This window comes from Phascolarctos cinereus, unplaced genomic scaffold, assembly GCF_003287225.1.
Source record: "Phascolarctos cinereus isolate Bilbo 61053 unplaced genomic scaffold, phaCin_HiC Scaffold_4;HRSCAF=312, whole genome shotgun sequence".
NCBI lineage: Eukaryota > Metazoa > Chordata > Mammalia > Diprotodontia > Phascolarctidae > Phascolarctos > Phascolarctos cinereus.
Window position 1 is genome coordinate 218,288,718 of NW_027555847.1, and position 16,594 is coordinate 218,305,311.

General features: G+C 39.0%; 1 long non-coding RNA gene across 1 annotated transcript in view; it reads left to right on the forward strand.

The window, feature by feature from the left end:
- The window catches only part of LOC110202493 (uncharacterized), a 109,566-nt gene extending 93,785 nt beyond the window's left edge, over window positions 1–15,781 (forward strand). Inside the window, exon 3 of the long non-coding RNA XR_013486034.1 lies at window positions 14,926–15,781. This is a non-coding gene — a long non-coding RNA (uncharacterized LOC110202493). The remainder of the gene's footprint in view (window positions 1–14,925) is intronic.
- The last annotated feature ends 813 nt before the right edge of the window (window positions 15,782–16,594 follow it).

Below are 16,594 nucleotides of genomic sequence, written 5' to 3' on the forward strand. Positions count from 1 at the left end.
TGCAAAGATAGGTTTCAACATTCATTTTTTATAAGATTTTGAGCTCCAAATTTTTCTCCCTCCTACCCTCCTCTCCCCCTCCCCAAGACAGCAAGCAATCTGATATAGGTTATACATGTAAATGTATATACATGTAAACATATTTCCACATTAGTCATGTTGTGAAAGAAAACAAAATGGAAAGGCCATAAAAAACAAAAAAAGTGTAAATAGTATGCTTCGATCTGCATTTAGACTCCATAGTCCTTTCTCTGAATGTGGATAGCATTTTCCATTATGAGTCTTTTGGAATTGTCTTGGATCATTGTACTGCTGAGAAGAGCTAAGTCAGTCATAGTTGATCATTGCACAACGTTGCTGTTACTGTGTACAACGTTCTCCTGGTTCTGCTCACTTCATTCAGCGTAAGTTCATGTGAGTCTTTCCAGGTTTTTCTGAAATCTGCCTGCTCATCATTTCTTATAGGACAATAGTATTCCATTACATTCATATATCACAGTTTGTTCAGCCATCCCCCAATTAATGGGCATTCCCTCAAATTCCAGTTTTTTGCCAACATAAAAAGAGCTGCTATACATATTTTTACATGTAGGTCCTTTTCCCTTTTTTAGGATCTTTTTTGGGATACAGACCTAGAAGCGAGTGGCATTGCTGGATCAAAGGGTATGCACAGTTTGATTGCCCTTGAGCATAATTCTAAATTGCTATGAAGAAGGTTGGATCAGTTCACAACTCCACCAACAATGCATTAGTGTCTCAATTTTCCCTCATCTTCTCTAACATTTATCATTTTCCTTTTCTGTCATTTAGCCAATCTGTTAGGTGTGAGATGGTACCTAAGAATTGTTTTAATTTGCATTTTCTCTGAGGGGAAGCTAGGTGGATAGAGCACTGGCCTTGAAGTCAGGAGGACCTGAGTTCAAATCCAGCCTCAGACACATAATACTGACTAGCTGTGTGACCCTGGGCAAGTCACTTAACCACAATTGCCTAAAAATGAAAAAAAAAAGAAACTTACCCTAAGTACTGCTTTGATGGTATCCTATAAATTTTGGTATATTGTCTCATTATTGTCATTCTCTTTTGATGAAATTATTTATTGTTTCTATGATTTGTTGTTTGACCCACTCATTCTTTAGGATTAGATTATTTAGTTTCCAATTAATTTTTCATCTCTTTCCATGGCCCTTTATTGCATGTATTTTTTATTGTGTCATGCTCTGAAAGGGATGAATTTAATATTTCTGCCTTTTTGCATTTGATTGTGAGGTTTTTATGCCCTAACACATGGTCAATTTTTGTGTAGATGCCATTTTCCACTGAGAAAAAGGCATATGCCTTTCTATCCTCATTCAGTTTTCTCCATAGGTTTATCATACCTAACTTTTCTAAAATTCTGTTTACCTCCTTAACTTCTTTCTTCTTAAAAAGCAGAATTGGCCAAATGGAAAAAGAGGCCCAAAAGCTCACTGAAGAAAATAATTCCTTAAAAATTAGAATGAAGCAAATGGAAGCTAATTATTCTATGAGAACTCAAGAAATTATAAAACAAAACCAAAAGAATGAAAAAGTAGAAGACGATGTGAAATATCTCATTGGAAAAATAATTGACCTGGAAAATAGATCCAAGAGAGATAATTTAAAAATTTTTGAACTACCTGAAAGCCATGATAAAAAAAAAAGAGCCTAGGCATCATCTTTCAAGAAATTACCAAGGAAAACTGCCCTGATATTCTAGAACCAGAGGGTAAAATAGAAATAGAAAGAATCCACTAATCACCTCCTGAAAGAGATCCCAAAAGGAAAACTCCTAGGAATATTATAGCCAGAATCCAGAGTTCCCAGGTCAAGGAGAAAATATTGCAAGCAGCCAGAAAGAAACAGTTCAAGTATTGTGGAAACACAATCAGGATAACACAAGATTTAGCAGCTTCTACATAATGGGATCAGAGGGCTTGGAATATGATATTCTGGAGGATTACAACCAAGAATCACCCACCCAGCAAAACTGAGTATAAACCTTCTGGGGAAAAAATGGATTTTCAGTGAACTAGAAGACTTTCAAGCATTCTTTTTTTTTTTTTGGCAATTGGGGTTAACTGACTTGCCCAGGGTTGCAGAGCTAGCTGCATTTTGCTACCTAGCTTCCCCTCAAACATTCTTGATGAAAAGACCAGAGCTGAATAGAAAATTTGGCTTTCAAATACAAGACTCAAGAGAAGCATGAAAAGGTAAACAGGAAAGAGAAATTATAAGGGACTTATTAAAGTTGAACTATTTACATTCCTACATGGAAAGATGATATTTGTAACTCATGAGACCTTTGTCAGTATTAGGATTGTTGGACAGAATATATATGTATAGACAGAGGGCACAGAGTGAGTTGAATATGAAGGGATGATATCTAAGAAATAAAATTAAAGGTTCATAGAGGATTATACTGGGAGAAGAAGAAAGGGAGAGGTAGAATGGGATAAATTATCTTACATAAAACAGACAAGAAGAAGCTTTCACAGTGGAGGGGAAGTGGGGGAAGGTGAGAAGGAATAAGTGAATCTTATTCTCATCTGGACTTGGCTTAAGGAGGGAATAACATACACATTCAATTGGGTATGGAAATCCACCTTACCCTAGAGGAAAATGGGGAGAAGGGGATAGGAGAGTAGGGGGTGATAGAAGAGAGGGCAGATTGGTGAAAAGGGTACTCAGAATGCAAGCCATCTTTGGGTGGGGGTAGGGGAGTGATGGGGAGAAAATTTGGAACTCAAAATCTTGTCGAAGTGAATGTTGAAAACTAAAAATAAATAAATTATTTAATAAAAAAAATAACAAAAAAGAACTCTAAAGTTGTGCCTAATTCAAGTTAGTGGGAAATTTCTCTATTTTCTACCATAGATGAATTTTTGGCCTTGTGTCTTTTAAAAACTATGAAACATCTGGTTAAAACTTTTTAAAATATAATTTTATTTACTTTGTTAGACATTCCTCAATTTCATTTAAAAATTTTTTGATGTTCGTTTAAAAAAATTTTGAGTTCCAGATTTTCTTCCCTTCTGCCCCTTTGCTAACCCTTGAGAGGGCAAGCAGTGTGATGTTGATTGTACATGTGAAGTCATGCAAAACATATCTCCATGTTAGCCATATTGCAAAATAATTTTTTTTAAAAAAGAAAATAAAAGTAAGTTTAAAAAGTTAAAAAAAATAAACTGCCCCAATAGAGATACAAGTTCTTAAGAGTTACAAGTTATCATCTTCTCATGTAGAAATGTAAACAGTTTAACCTTATTGAATACCATTTTTTTCCATTCCTTGTTATGCTTCTCTTGAGTCTTGTTTTTGAAGATCAAATTTTTCTGTTCAGCTCTGGTATTTACAGCAGGGAAGTTTGAGAGTCCCCTATTTCATTGACTGTATCCATCTTATCCCTGAAAGGTTATGCTCAGTTTTGCTGGGTAGTTGATTCTTGTTGCTAATCCAAGCTCCTTTGCCTTCTGGAATATCATATTCTAAGCTCTCTGATCCTTTAATATAGAAACTGTTATGTCCTGTGTAATCCTGACTGTGGCTCCTTGATATTTGAATTGTTTCTTTCTGGCTACTTGCAGTATTTTCTCTTTGACCTGATAGTTCTGGAATTTGGCTACAATATTTCTTTGAGTTTTAATTTTGGGATCTCTTTCAGGAGGTGATCAGTGGATTCTTTCAAGGACTATATTACCCTCTGGTTCTAGGATATCAGGTCAGTTTTCCTTGAGAATTTCTTGAAAAATACTGTCCAGGCTTTTTTTTTTCCTTTTTTGATCATGGTTTTCAAATAATCCAGCATTTTTTTTTAGGCAATTGTGGTTAAGTGACTTGCCCAGGGTCACACAGCTAGTAAGTATCAAATGTTTGGTGTGAGGTCACATTTGAACTCAGGTCCTCCTGACTTCAGAGCTGGTGCTCTATCCACTGTGCCACCTAGCTGCCCCAATCCAGCAATTCTTAAACTCTCTCTCCTGGATCTATTTTCCAGGTCCATTGTTTTTCCAATGAAGTATTTACATTTTCTTCTATTACTTTTTATTATTTTAATTTTGTTTGACTGATTCTCAATGTTTCATAGAGTCATTAGCTTCCACTGGCCCAATTCTAATATTTAAGAAATTATTTTCTTCAATTAGCTTTTGTACCTTCTTTTCTCTTCAACCAATTCCACTTTTAAAGGAGTTATTTGCTTCAGTGGATTTTCTTTCCATTTTGGCCAATTGTATTTTTTAAGGAATTGTTTTCTTCAGTCAATTTTTGTGCTTCCTTTTCCAAACTGTTGATTCTTTTTTTTCATAATTCTCTTACATACCTTTCATTTCTTTTCCCAATTTTTCTTCTACCTCTCTTATTTGACTTTTAAAATCCTTTTTGGGCTCTTCCAAGAGGACTTTTTAGGCTTGAGACCAATTCATATTCCCCTTTGAGGTTTCTCATGTAGGCATTTTGATATTGTCCTCTTCTGAATTTGTTTGGATCTTCCCTGTTGCCATAGTAGCTTTCTATGGTCAAGGCTCTTTTTTCTTTTTTGCTCATTTTTAAAAGTTGAGCTATTCTTCTGGCATAGAGGGAGCACTGTTCAAGCTTCTTGAACTGGGAGCCAGGGGACTGGTCACTGACTTTCTGCAAAGTGGCCTCTGGGCCTGGTGGCTTACCCACTATGCTAGGGTGTCCTGGCTTAGTCATACCTGTTGTGCCCTGGATTCTGGGGTTGGCAATTTACCTACTGTGCTTGGGCTGAAGGCCTCACAGCTAGCCTATTGTGCTGCTGGCCTGCTGAGCCATGACCCCAGGCCTCCCTTGCTGATTTGTGCAGTGGCTGAGAGCCTCTGGCTGGCCTGCCTGGACACTGCCTGGACACTGCCTGTGCCAGGCTCCACTCCCTCTTTGCCCAAGTGAGGCAGACCCCTCCTGAAGTCCTTCCAAGTTATCTTGGGCTTGAAAATTGTTTCACTGTGTCCTATTGTGTGGATTCTATTGCTCCAGAATTCTTTTAGAGTCTTGATTTAATGTTGTTTCTAAGGGAAACTGAGGAGAGCTCAGACAACTTCCTGGCTTCTCTTTGCCATCTTGGCTCTGCCCCACAGCACATTTTAAAGAGTGAGCAGTTTTCCATGTGGACATCAACTGCTCTAGCATTCTCATGATACTTGCATCTATTTTATATATTTGTAATGCTTGAATAATCCATGAGTGCAGAACTGAGTCAAAAGATTTGCAGTAATCAACAAAAGTAAATTTATGTTACAATACTGTCAGGTAACTTCATAATTTCCTATTTGGTAATAATTTCCTCTTCATATTCTGGGATTTTTTTTGGCATACTATTTTTTTCATCTTTTAGGCATTATGTTCTTTTCCTGTGTGTGTTACAGATTTTTTTTCAGGATAAAATCAGTAAATGATTTGTATAAAGTAAATAAATGTTTAATTAGCCTATATTTAGAGGAATTACTAGTGTTCTCATCCTTTCATAGAAGAAGTACTATCTTCTATTAAGAAATATGGGCTCAGGCTTATGTCTGAGAGGAAGATTCCTTTTTAGTAATTCATATGCCACTCTGAAGGATCTGAATCAATAATGATGGATTTTGTCATACCTTGCAGCTTTTTAGTTTTAAAGTGAGGCTACAATTTCAGCCCCCACTCCCCACCATTGCCCCTCTTAATGTGGCTTCTGCTGTTCATTATCTGTTCCTTATTCAACCTTGTTGGTTCAAATCTTCGTTGCACTGAATTTCTCATAACCATTGGGGATCAAACATTCTCCACCTTTATCTTCTTGAAAGTTCTGTCTTGACCCTTATTATAATTAAATTTTTTAAAAATTTCTCATCTTTGTAATAAAAATTTTAAATAATGTTGAATTGTGTATTTGTTCTGCTTTGACTTCTTGTATTGCTTCAACCTTTTAACTTTTATTTTCATCTTCTGATTAAGAGAATGTAGATTTCTGATATGCTTTTGTTTTCCAGATTCCGTTCCCTATGTTTTTGCTTTAATTGAGCAATATAGTATTCATGTTTTCTACTGCATGCAATTTTCCAAAGCCTTGCTGTTGACTTTCAGTACAGTAGATTGCTCAAATTTCTCCTGCCAAGGCAGAAACCTGTCCTTAGATGTATTCCTTGATACCCTGGTAATGGTTGCTGCACCTCTGAAATGTTTTTATAATTTCTGTCAAAATCTGTGAGAGAATGCTTCAATTCATGATGGTTATACCAGGTACCAGCTTTTAAAAATCATTCTGTTTTGGTATAATTGGTCTACTAAAATTGGATTAATGCCACTGAACTCAAAAGGACTTTTTGAAATTCCAATCTTAGTATAAACAACTCTTTTTCAAATTAAATTTTAGACTCTGGTGTGGTTTTTACTGACTCTTTCATTATTAGGCATTGTTCCTGGAATTTGAATGAAGTGAACATTTTCAATGGCTTCACTGTCCTCAATTTTTCCATCTTCAGATTTTAATAGTACCTCAGTTTCATCTGTTAGTTCACTTAATCTGAGGTTAAGGGATAAAGTTGGTTGTTTTTGCATGATTGTCTTGCACTTGTTGGCAATACGTTGTTGTGTGACTTATAGCTTAAGGTATAGTTAACAAAAAAATAGTATGAGGTCTTTGCCTAAAACTTGGAAAATCAAAATAGTGATATTACAACCTACTCTCAAAACCAGAAAGCTGTAAGTTCAAGATCTATTTCTGTAACACTTTGTCTATGTGATCCTGGGCATCATTTAATTTCCCAGTGCTCCAGGCAGCTCTTTAAAACTATGAATTGCAGAGAAGATGCCAACCAGCATTGGTAGAGGGAATTTCTTCACCTGGGAATTCCCTACACCAACAAAATCGCAAGTCTCGTTGCTATTCTTATCCTATGTTATTGTTGCATAATGAAAGTATATGTCTTCAGTCCATTTCATGCACAATCATGGTTTGTCCACTTTAATGATTGACACCATCTTCCCTGAAGCATTTTCAGTGGTTAGAATATTTTTTATTTGTTCCAATCTCTCTTGCTTTCTTGTGATTCTAGAAGAGGAATAGTGTCATTTTCTCTGTTCTCCTACATGTTAAACTGATGGTATCCAGTAAAGCTAGCATTCAACTTTATGCTGCGCTGTCTATTTCTTAGATCTGTAGGAGCAATTTGACCAGACTGGCTGCTGGGGTGCTCACCCAAAAAGTGGACATCTCAAGAGCCCAACTGCCCAGCTTTTCAAGATTCATGCCAGGCCTTCCCAGCTGCCATATGGGTCTCAGAGCACATGAGCTTCTATCTGTACATTATCTCGATTGGTATTCCCTTACTTTGCCTTCCTTCTCACCCTTTTATCACATAGATGACAGGTCGGATTTTGAGGGGACTATTATTTTTTTTATAAGCACCATAATGGTCTAAGGAGCTCTGCTTTGAGAAAAAAGGATATAAAGAGGTCTTAGTCCCCAGGGATTTCTACTCTAAAGACATTGTCTAATTCACCTTGTTCATTAATATTTGTTTCTACAGGACTTGTAGCTTTTTCTCCTAATGAGGACTCAGCATTCTGCAGATAACAAACCTAATTTCCTATAGGAATTCAGGGCATCCCCAATGGTTGGGGTAGAGAGGAAGAACAGGGAGACACTTTATGATTCCAGCCTTAATTTCAAACTCTGCCTGTATTCACTCTGATCATAGTAGTTTGAGGTTCATGTTAATTATGTAATTTCCTTTCATGTACTTACTGCCTATCTTCATAAACTAGAGACTTTCTATTCCCGTTGCTGTGGATCTCATTATTGCTATCATCTTTAACTTAAAGTTAATTCTGATTATCTTAAGTATTCTTGTTTTTCTCTTAGTAGGTGGTATATACCTGACATCTGACACCAAAGTAAAATAAAGGAAGGGAGGAAAATAATTCCTTCAACAATACCTTTGTTTATGAATTTCTTCGGAGTAATTTAGCCTCCTGCCTACCTGCTATAAATCACTGGAATAAGAGAGGGGTTAAGTCAACAGAGACCCTTAATGTGCCAAAATCATTAAAGGTTTGGAGCTAGAAGCTCAGACTGTTCACATCCCATCTTTAGATTCCTTTTTTTCCCCATTATCACCTGTAACCTCTGCCTCAGTTTCCCTGCCTCTGATCTATCTGGGAGAGTTGATACTAGAATTAATGAACTAATGTCCACTAAATATTCATAGGATAAGTGCTATGGCTGCTAAGTAGTGTTGAGTAATTACAGTCCACAAAAGATGAGCCCATGATCTCATTTATCTGATGCATGAAAATGTTGTTATGTGTCTTTTCCACAATGACTTTATTTAACAAGAGCTGATCTTTGCAATTTGGTTTATTTTCTCTATCCCTTTTAATTCTAAACTAAGGAGTTATTAGCAGATAACTGTTCATTGCTGCTGTAAATCAAGAAAATGCTCATTAAAAGCCCAATCCTGCAATTGCTAGGAGTTTTGGCTGCATGAGAATAGGAAAAGAGCATGATTTTGGTGAAGTGCACTAATTTCAAAATACTCAGGCAGGGAAAAACACAAAATGACATTTCCAGGGGCTCTCATTTTATTTGCTAAAACTAGACCACTCATGGCAAATACTGGAGCAATATGAGTCCGGCAAATACTGGAGCAATATGAGTCCAGCAAATATTGATTCAGATCCCAAAACTGAGAAAAGGGAACACGTGGGGGACTCACTGTACCAAGGAGTCTGTTCTGGGGCCCTAGGATAGTCACAGATTTTATCATCTAATTTGAGAAAATGGAACTAAAGAGGAAAGTGTCTACCACTGTGGGGGCTAGTTTTTGTTTTCAGATACTGACATTGATGACCACAGAGAGGATTGAAGGCTAACTTTAACAGCATATCTTTAATTTTTTAACAATAAAGAGAAATAAAGGACTGATGCTTAAAACAGATGGCCTGGGATGACCATATGAATGACCACAGAACTTTCATTACTGCCCCCTTTTCCCCTCTTACTGCCTCCCAAGTGACACTTTGACTTTTCCTGTTGGGTCTTAAGTGGGGGAGGGGTGTGTGTGGGAGTGGTGTGGGGAGGGGATCTGATTTTTAGAGGGGATTATGGGAGGGGTGTTAAGTCCGGATTGATCCTTGAATTTCGCTGTCCTTTCCCCAAATTACACACCCTTTACAAGACTGGTAGAATTTGGTTTTGTGACATTATTCTTCCCCATCGTTGCTCATCTTTCAGCATAATTACTTGAATTGAAAAGCCAGTAATCTTTAAACCTTTGTGCTTGTTTAGCCTCAAGTTTGTGGCGCTTATGAACTGTTCTTCCTTTTATCATTAACTCTTTACTTGATTTTTAGACGCTTTTTATTTTTGCATATACCTTTTGCATCAATAGATGTTTATTGAAATGAATTGATGCAGAATATGCTAAGACCAGCAGCTAGGTGGTACAGTGGATAGAGCATGAGTTCAAATCCTGCTTCACACACTTACTAGCTATGTGACCCCAGGAAAGTCACTTAACCATGTTTGCCTTGGTTCTTCATCTGTAAAATGAGCTAGAGAAGGAAATGGCAAACCACTTCAGTGTCTTTGCCAAGAAAACCCCAAATGGGGTCATGAAGAGTTGGACACAACAACATAAGACCGGCTTAGGTATTAATTTAGATCTTATTTCAGCAGTCCAAATTTTAAATGTTAGGGGAAAAAAACACTGCAAGATTTTGAACAAATTTTAGAAGAGTTTTCCAAACATCTTTTAGGAGCAAGATAATAATGTAAGTTGACCTTGTAGCAAAGCAATGGAACTAAGTACTATGCTTTACATAGTAGGTGTTTAATGTGTATTTGCATTATTGAGTTGGGCCAAGTTAAAGAGACTTGAAGTCAAAGAAATTCATTGATTTCTCTGAAATAGTAAATTATATATTAACAAATTCTGTGAATCAAGGAGAAATGTTCAAGACTCTTTGTTTCATCAAGATAAAGCATGGGACGGCCTCAGACCAAACACTTGACACTTACTAGCTGTGTGACCCTGGGCAAGTCACTTAACCCCAATTGCCTAAAAATAAAAATAAATAAATAAAGATAAAAGATGGGACTTTGTCAGGAAAAGAATTGTCAGTGGGATCCCCAAAGTTCTTTTTTGGATAACATGTGAAGATAACAAAGAACATTAACGTCTTTTTGTTTTTCATGTAATGACTTCATTTAAAGTAAAGTAGTGAGAGTAGCAACTGATGCAAAATGTGGGAGAAAAAAAAACAAACCAGAACCTGGAAAATTTACACAATGACTACAATACTAAATAATAGCCGATCTAGTGAATTGTAATGCCCAACACTCCCTTTGACCTCATAGGAATAATGACCTAGGTAGGAACAGGAAAGCCAGCTCTCCTCATAGCATAGGAGTGAGAGACTATAGGTATGGACAGTCAGATGTGCTATTAGCTATAGGCACTCTGTTGGTCTGCTTGGTTTATTTTCTTTTTTCCTAGGGAGAAGCCAATGTAGGGAGGAAGGGAAATGACAAACAAAAGGGATCAATGAAACTTTTAAAGAGTGACTCAAGGGGCAGCTAGGTGGCACAATGGATAGAGCACCGGCCCTGAAGTCAGGAGGACCTGAGTTCAAATCCACTCTCAGACCAGGGACTTGACACTTACTAGCTGTGTGACCCTGGCCAAGTCACTTAACTCCAATTGCCTCACCAAAAAAAGAAGTGACTCAAAACTGAAAAATGGTATTTTATTTTTATCTAGACTAGCTATGCCATTCACAGTTGTGAGAGACCTACTTGTCTTTTGAAGTAGATTTGGAAAGTTTTAGGCTCATTTATGGTATACATGTTCCAAAGTATGTGTGGGGAAAAGTCTTTAAAAAGAGACTTTACTTTAAAAAGGGACCTGAGAAAATCATGTTAGAGGGATTATAAATACACAAGTGCTTATTATTACTGATCTATTTATTTTTAATTATAGGGCAGCTAGGTGGCACAATAGATAGAGTGCCAGGCTTACAATTCAAATCTGGTCTCAGACATTTACTAGCTGTGTAACCCTGGACAAGTCACTTAACTATGTTTGCCTTAGTTTCCTTATCTGTAAAATGAGCTGGAGAAGGAAATGACAAACCACCCCTGTATCTTTGCCAAGAAGACCCAAAATGGGGTCATGAAGAGTCAGACTTGACTGAAAAATGAGTGAACAACAAATACTTTAAATTAAGAGTTAATGTAACATTGGATCAAGGATTGGCCTTAAAGTCAAGAAATTTAAAGTTCAGAACCTGCCTCTGGAAGGTACTAGCTATATGACCATGGGCAAGCTACTTAATTTCTCAGTATCACAGCAACCTTTTTTTCTTTCTTTTAAAAATAATAATAATTCTGATGCTAATAACATTTACGTAGTGCTTTGGTATGTGCCAGACACTGTGCTAAGTAAGCACATTACAATTATTATTTCATCTGATCCTCACGACAACCCTGAGAGGTAGGTGCTATTATTATCCCCATTTTAGAAAGGAGAAAACTGAGGTGAACACAGATTAAGTGACCTGACCAGAATTACACAGCTAGCAAGTGCCTGAGGCTAGATTTGAATTTAGGTCTTCCTGATTCCAGGCCCAGCACTCTATCATTTGCACCACCTGGCATTCTTCTTCTTCTTTTTTAAAATACAAATTTAACAATCTTGAACACTGAGGCAGCTATGTAATACAGCAAGTGGAGTGCTGAACTTGAAATCAGGAAGACTTGGATTCAAATTCTACCTCAGAGATTTAACTGGATATATGACCCTGGCTTAATCATTTGACCTCTTTGGGCTTTGGTTTCCTAATCTGTTAAATAAGTTTCCAGCTCTAAATCTATCATCCTACAATCTTACTTCAATATAAAAAGAACAGGAAAAGAGGATTATATATGAAACTGTGAACTTCTATTAGGTACAGCAACAAAAAATGTTTCTACATATATTTTTTGGTTGCATACAGGTCCTTTCTCTCTATTTGATCTCTTCCCAAGCAATTCTTCAAAACCTCAATCTGTAGAGGAGCTGTGGCTCTGAGTTGGTAGGGAGGGAGTTTCCACACTGGGAAATCTCTATGCCAGAGCTTGTAGTAACTCAGTTGAGGTAACTGAGGCCTCTCCCTAGGGAATCAACATCCAGGTTGCAAGTTCTCCTACACAGACTCCTACAGAGGAGTGGGGAGCCTTCTGCCTGGAGGCCCTGCTCTAGCCCACTGTGCCTGCACTTTGTGGTCCTCCATCAGGAAAATGCCAGGTGTCTCTATCTCTTAGGGTCCTGTTCCTTTCCTGGGATTACCGTCCTCACAACTGCAGCCTCCCTCTTTCTCCTCTTTTGCCTCCTCCTTATGGTTAGTTACTGATCCAAAGGCTGAAGTTGGACTCTGGGCAACAGCTCATCCCTTTTTTCAATGTCTGTGACTGCATTGGTCTGGAGGAGACTGTTCTCTGTGTCTTCTACTTGACTGAATTTGCCCTAGGTGCCTGAATTCCTACTTGTGATTTTGCCTTACATCAATTAAATCATAGGACTGGACCAAACATACATACAGGCTTGTATATATACATACACACATATATGTATATATGTATATATAAAATACTGAGCAGACTAAGTCAATCTTTGAACAAAGTGAATCCCCTGTCTATAAATTGATCTTTGTCCATCTCTCCACCTCCATGTCCTCAAATTTGTCAGAACAACAAAGAGCAAATCATCTAAGGAATTCTTCCATTGAAATAAACTTGGCACATAGCAGAAACAGAGTCTTCTGTCTGAAGGGGGGGAAGTCCCTTTCCCAGACTTGGAAGCTTTCAAGTTGAGTCAAAGATCACGTATCCTTTTATCTTTAAATTGACTGGTGAATGTATTTGCATATTTCTGAATCTACCTTAGAAACAATAAGAACAGAATCATAGAAGTACAAAATCTTAGAGTAGGAAGAGACCCTACAGGACATCTGGTGCAACCTGTCCCTCAACACTAATGCCCATCCTAAGTTAATCTTGAACACCTCCGAGAGAACTCAGTGCCTACTAAAGCAACCCATTCCATTTTGGAGGAGCTATAATTGTTAGAAAGATTTTCTTTATGTCAAGTCAAAATCTGTACCAGCAAAATTTCTACCCATTGCATCTATCTTCTGCTTGGGTAGAAAAAGTCAAATCCTTATTCTTCTAGGCTTTCAAGTACTGGAAGAAAGTCATCTTATCTCCACCCCCACCTCCTTTCTGTCATCTGCTATAAACATCTCCATTTCCCCCCCCCCATGATCTTCTTATGCAGGTTCTCCCACAAATAGCTTGGATTATTCAAAGGCATAGTTTAATAAAAAGAGAATAGACCTGGGAATCCACAAATGTGACCTATAACTTGAATTCTGTTGACTTCCTGTGAGACCTTACATTGTCTAATTTCATAGGGCCTCAGTTTCTCCTCATTTGTAAAATGGGAAGAATAATATGTCTCTCTTTTTGCAACAGAAATATTTGTTATAATATAGAGAAAAATGCTTGAGAGTTTGTGTAAAAAAAAAAGTAACATGTAAGTCCAAAATATTCTCGTTTTCTCTTTTGGGGAGGAAGATGGAATGTGGGTGGCATTTGACAGATTAGTCTTTGTTTACCTGATGCTACCACAATACTCCTACTCTCTCCCTTTCCTGGACACTTTTTATATTTCAGCTTCATTCTAAGTAGCTTGGACCAACTACCGTTCCTACACATAGAAAAATAGTCCATTTCAAGCGTGAAAGATCAGATGCCTGTGTAATTTTCGTTGTTGTGCACAGATGTTTTCGGTGAAATTAAAAACAACTGCCTTCCTCAGCCCCCTCAAAGAGAAAAGAGTTCCTTGGTCTTTCTTGGACTGAAAAGTTGAGAATTTTTATTTGGTGAAGTGGAGGGGCATTTTGGTGAGGCGAACTTCGTCTCTTCTCATATTGTAATCTGCATCCCGAGCTTCCCCTAGCTTTGGTAGGTGAGGAGCTAGAGAAGGGGGATGCAATTAACAACCACCACCTCCCTGGTCCAGGAGCAAGCTGGAGGGACAATGAAGAATTAGCAGGCAGACAATGGAGATTCAATAAAGCGGCAGATCAGATTTCAGTTCTTTGTTGCTAGAGCCTCGTGCCGATGGGTTAATGGGGCAGAAGAGATTGGTGAAGGACGACAGAAGCGGTCTTTGAAAAAAGGTGTCAATAAAGGGGACAGGAACAAAGGCCAAAACACACACCGTCAGAAAGGGACAGATGGGAGTGAAAGGGGACAGGTCTGGGGAAGAAAAACAATTAGGAAGCAATTGAGAGGCAGGGGGAGCTTCATCATTTATCAGTTAACCAGGCTGGGCAGACCAGTCCAGCTTGGGGAACATGCCCCTCGGGAATGTTCGGAAAATCTTCCCGGATGCTGCTTTAGGGTCGAGAAGGATTCTTTAGGCCAGGGTTGAATGAGGGTAGTAGGAGAGGAGGGCTCCAGGAAAATGCTGCGGATCTTGGTTTCCCTTTTCCCCAAACCAACTAAGAGATTTTCCTCCTCTTTTTCCTCAAAGTAACAGAACAACTCGAGTTGCTCGAGTTAACTCAAAAACACCTGAACTTCTGCTGTACTTGAATCTGGGAGACTAGCATTAGTGTTTCTGGCTACTCTTAGCTCTGTGTACGCTGAGCTCCCTCGAAGGATTAAAAGTGCATTTTGGGAACTGCCTGCCGCCCCCTCCCTCTCACCCCCACCCAACCCCGGTTTAGGCTGAGCTGCCCGTTTCGAAGGCCGACTAGCTATTTCCCAATGACCACCCTTCCTTAGTCTTCTAGGTCTTCCTACCTCGGCTATCCCACCTCTCCATCCCTCTTTGAAATAAATAATTCCGGATTTGTTTACTCTAGAAACTCCTAAACCGCCGGAGAAGATGAGGCGATACTGAGAACCGACCCAGAGACCAAACCTCTCTACCAAGAAAGTTGCTGTGACCCTCCCAGATTCCCGCTAGACGTCGCTGTCTCCCCTTCAAACCCTCCAGCCTTCACAATGCAAACCGGTGCTTTTTAATTAACGTGCAAATTGAGTAGATTAAATGACTCTAAATAATTAGCCACAGATCCTATAAACAGGATAACATATTTAATTAAGCAGCGATATAGATTTTGGAAACTGTTAATGTATTTTTAGAATGGCTGCTTAGATCTTTCACTTTTCCCCCCTAACTTCAAACATGTAACTACAGCCCTCCGAACGTGGATAAATATCTGGAAACAAGATTACGCCTGTTAACTTCTAATAGAAATGTTGGACTAACAGCCCTAACTCGCCTAGCTCAGGCAACCAGTCGCGGGAGGCTGGCCTGGATGGACTTCCAGTCATGGGCCTGGCCGGGCACGTGTAGGCATGCCAAAGGAGAAAAACTTATTAATGTTATTAGCATCATTATTTTGATTGGGGGGATTTGTGTGGGTGCGTGGGCGCGAGTGTGAGTATTTCTTGGTAGAGGGGGTAAAAATGATGAAAAGTGAGGGAGAAAGAGAGAAGGTAAGTGAAAAATAAAATCCAATTTCATTATATCAATCAAATTTAATTGGCAATTTGTATAAGCAATGACCGGGCTGGCTTTAGGTAAAACTATTAGGCGAAAGGCGGGTGTGCTACTAAAATTCTTGGTTAGTTAATTAGTGTCTGAACTGCGGAGGAAAGGGATCCTCAGATTTACTCTCTACAAAGAGAGAGCAGCACAGACAATTCATTAGGCAGGCGGCTTGTAAATTAGAGCTAAGTTAACCTGATTTCCCTTAATTAAAACATCTTTTCTCGTTTACGATGTGGATATAAGTAGATCTCCAGGGTTTTGAATTTTCTGCAACAGCAGATGGTCAAGCTAGAAGCAGATAATAGTTAACGCTTTCTCTCTACCAGATCCGAACAACGTGAGCCGCCGACCCATCTGAGGATTAAAATTAGAGATAACAAAGAGCCGTTAACCCTTTAAAGTGCGGGTTAAAAAAATAAGTGGGGGGGGGGATGCGGTGTGATAAAGAGAGTGCGATTAGCTGGGAGGACTGGAGGAGACTGGGAGGTGTTAAAAATGGGCCTCGGACTTCGAACGCGTGATTCTTGGAAGTTGTAGGGCGATGCTGAATCCTAAACGGGCTTTGCGGTCCTGGGCGGGGTGGGGTGGGGGGCGGGAAGGGGAATCCAAGTGGACTGCTCGGGTTTGCTTTTCCTCCGTGCCCAGTTACGGCTTTGGCCTCTAGTCGGAGTGTAACGGTATTCGGTCAGATTACAGAACTAAGAAAGGTTTTCCTGGTCTGGATAGACTAGAGGGAACCTTGTAGATCGGGTACCTTGAGGAGACCTGCTCCTAGATTCCCATTCCCAGATCGAGTGAACGGATGGATTTACGGTTAGGATCAGGGTCAGGATTGTGTCAGGATTGCTGCTACCTGGAATCTGTGTCCCGCGAAGTTTCCGGAGTCCCCTATCCAAGGCTGAGGCCATAGCCTAGAATCCTGGAAGGGGTCGGGGCTCCCGGATAGGTAGTGCCTGGGCTCCACCACCCAGTCT